The sequence below is a fragment of the Cibotium barometz genome, chromosome 60, assembly GCF_041138505.1.
Source record: "Cibotium barometz isolate CiBa-2024 chromosome 60, ASM4113850v1, whole genome shotgun sequence".
Lineage (NCBI taxonomy): Eukaryota > Viridiplantae > Streptophyta > Polypodiopsida > Cyatheales > Cibotiaceae > Cibotium > Cibotium barometz.
This window is the reverse complement of record NC_141105.1, coordinates 15270000-15274053: the sequence shown is the minus strand read 5'-3', so window position 1 is coordinate 15274053 and position 4054 is coordinate 15270000.

Sequence of the window (4054 nt, the reverse complement as noted above, 5' to 3'; positions counted from 1 at the left end):
TGCGTGTGGGTGCAAATTTAATCAATGCAACATCAAAATATCTTGCGATTATGCTACATTAAGGTAGCAATATTAATGTGTTTGCTTAACACCATGTTTAAATGAGGTCTTATCTTATTATGGTCCCAACCACCCAAAAGTAACACCGGCAAGATCTTCGATGGGAGGAGAGCCCCGGGGACAAGTCAATCAAAGGGAAGGGTCTAGACCACCCGAGGTGAGATCTTCGACAGGAGGAGAGGCCCGGATATAAGTCAATCGAAGGGAAGGGGCTAGACCACATGCCTACCTTTTAAGAATCAGAAAGCACTTGGTGAGTGCCATGTAAAAGGGAAGCAGCCTATGAATTTGTCATGCCCATCAAAATAGAACAAGGAAAAGGCAAGCAAGTTTTACTTGACTACATTGAAAGGTAAGCCGTTTTCTTATTTACAAAGTCCAAGAGGGAGTGGACTTTGGGAAATTGTGAAGCATGTTTCTCAAGGTCTCCAGGGAAGGGAGGGCCACTTGGGGAACTTGCGAGGGAGGCGCCACCCTCCTCTTGGCATCTGAGGTTAAACAAGACCTAGATAAAGTAGAGAGCCATGTCATGAGCAATCATTTTGCTCAGTTTAGGGAGTACAACGACAATTGCTCCTTGCATAACTACAGTCACTCCTTGGCAAAAGCTTGATCTTTGAGCGTGATAGAGAAGTCAATCTCTAAGATTATTGCATGTAAATCTATCTGTGAACATATGTAAACGGGGTTAAAATCTTTGGGATTATTGCAAGTAAATTTGTCCACGAACCTATGTAAATGGTGTTAAAAACTATGCATTCCTAATACATATGGCCAATCTCTATAGTTTAAAGCTTCTTAACTTACCATCCAAAACCTAGAGAATATTTATCGACTCTTGGGAAAATTCTCTCAATCTCCTTTTAAAGGTTCGTCCAATTATAAATATATGCGAATAGACTAGATTTCAAACAAAGAGCTTGTCTAAGGATATACCTTCAAGGAGGGTATTCGAGTTTACTTTACAATCCATGCATGCTCAATCCATCTTGTTTGAGTTGTAAGTTGATACCTTTATTAGATGACTCTTAAAGTTCTTCTCCACATTACCCAACACAATTTTTGCCTTTTGTCAAAACACTTGACATCATAGAAATTGGTATCACTTGTACATAAGGCTGTTAGTTGATACCTTTATTAGATGACTTGTAAAGTTCTTCTCCACATGACCTAACACAATTCTTTTCTTTTGTCAAAACTCTTGATATCATAGCAATTGGTATCACATGTACATGAGTAGGTTATATTGAACTTCTTTTCTATAGCCCTACGAAATAAAGCCACACTAACTTTATCATGCGTCGTATAAGACACAGCAGGAATGAATAGTAAGAACGATCTTCGTTTGTAGTACACATGCCTTTTCAAATGCTAGTTCAATCTTGTTGCAAAATGATAAAGTAAAAAAGCTTTGATAAAAAGGTGTCAATTTTCTTCTTGCTACAAATGAGATCCCACTAGGACAAAAGGGTTACAGTCGAAAAACTCCATTTCTCTTTTCATGAAATTAAAAATAAGTGATCTCGCAAAATCCAAACGTTGGGAAATTTTCACAAAGTATATAACATAAGACTTAAAGCATCTAATTAAAAATAAGTGATCTTTCAAAATCCAAACGTTGGAAAATTTTCACAAAGTATATACGATAAGACTTAAAGCATCTGCCCAGTGAAGTGATAGCTCAAGTGGTGAAAGTGTTTTCCTAGGACCAAGAGCTCATAAGTTTAAAAATGCCCTTGGTTTTCTCGACGGCATCGCCTACAAGTAATGGAAAATTAGTAACTACCTGAAGAGTGAAAAAAAAACTCAAATCATCTCCCCAAGCATTCCCTCCAACACAGCCTACTCTCTGTGCAACACAAGAAGAGAGCAATGTCTCTCGATCAACACAACGTGCTTTAGGAACTATTTTTGTTTGAGTGTTTACGTGGGTGAGAGAAAGATTAGCTTGCATTCACACGTGGAGTACCCCGTAGCAAATGAGACATGGTTGTGCAAAGGTTCGAGAAAGAGGGAATAAGAGAATCATAGTCATTGAGCCCCAAAAGCAAATCAAACGAGAAGCTTGAGTGGATGGGGAGATTCGAAATACAAAGAGTTTGAACTAGTGTTTATGCCATCTCTTGGGAAAAAGAGAGAAAGGAAGAAAGAAAGTTGTATTAACGTCTACAAGAGGTCGAACTTGACCTATGAGACAAATCAATGTACAATTGTCAATGTCTTCTGGATGTCCAGAAAAAAAAAAAAGACAAAATGAACATGAAATAAACTATGAAAGTACTGAGCTAGTGGGGGGTGATGGATGGAGCACTACTGCTAGAGGCTCAGTATGCAACCTATATGTGTAGGGTATACAAGAATGCAATGCAGATCTGTCTAGCTCCAACCAGTACCATAATGGAGAGAGAGAGAGATCGATCATGCTACCATCTGCTAGGCAATTAAGGCTCTCCTCTTCCTCCTGCTACCATCTACTAGGCAATTAAGGCTCTCCTCTTTAGGCAATTAAGGCTCTCCTCTTCCTCCTGCTTAGGGAGAGTCCCCTCTGCTCCCCCTTCCTACCTTCCTTCTACCGCTACTCCACATGGATCTCCCCTTCGCTACGAGAGAGAGAGAGAGAGAGAGAGAGAGAGAGAGAGAGAGAGAGAGAGAGAGAGAGAGAGAGAGAGAGAGAGAGAGAGAGAGAGAGAGAATTGTGCAAAGGGGTGACACGAGCTCCATAAGAACTCCATCGCTCCTCGTTCTGTCTCTCCACAATCGAAATTTTTTGGTGAAATAATATTTTGCACGATTTAATTAGTGCAACGTCAAAAAGCAAGGGTGGTGTATTGTGAGAAATTTAGGAGTGGATTGGAATGCATTTTTTGGATTATTACCTAGATTGTAAAAATATAATGCTTATTTGTGGATGCAGTCCCCTAACTGTTCAATCAATTAGAAATTTTTCATACTCCAATTGCTAATAAAGATTTACATCCTTAGCTATGTTTGCTTTTTAGTAAATCTTTTGTTAAGCCTTATTTTGAACAATAGAGACTTTGAAATAATTGCATCCTTAATCCACTATATGTATGTATATACATATGTATGTGTGTGTGTGTGTGTGTGTACTTGTACACACACACACACACACACACACACACACACACACACACACACACACATACATACATACATACATACATACATACATACATATATATATGTGTGTGCGTGTGTGTATGTATAGGTGTGTGTGTGTACACTTGTACATACACACACCTATACACACACGCACACGCACACGCACACACACACACACACACACACACACACACACACACACATAGATATATGTATGTATAAATAAATCTCTCAATCCTTTTTATCTTTGTGTAAAGATGTGTGTGTGTGTAACCCTCCCTTGATGGAGTTCTCTCTCTCTCTCTCTCTCTCTCTCTCTCTCTCTCTCTCTCTCTCTTTCATTGTTGCCTCTCATGCTTGTAGGAAGATGAGGGACCAGAGAGGGTGTGGCAGAGGAAGCATGTATGACATGCCATTTATTGAACAAGTATCCTTGATAATTTTTGAGTACATAGGTATGCTTGACACTTTTTGAAAGAATATCCTCCCCTTACTAGCATAGTTAGTCAAAAAATTGTTGGAAATTGGGGGCCACTTCTCGAGAGGTCACCAATCCCATAGGTGTCCATGCCACTGCACACTTAACCTCTACCATTCTACCCCCTTCCAAGCCACAAAAATTGGTGGAGGAGGGATGATAATGGCCATAGTCTTCGCATACCAACACGATGTAGCCTTTTTAGTCGTACATGCATTTGGCCTTCGTTCAACTCTAGAGAGGAATTGGTAAGTCGACTAGCTTCGCTAACAACATCCCAACATGCCCTCCATGGCTCTGATACCATCTTGGAAATTGGGGGCCACTTCTCGGGAGGTCACCCATCCCAGTAGTGTTTATGCCACTGCACGCTTAACCTCCACCACTGCGTGA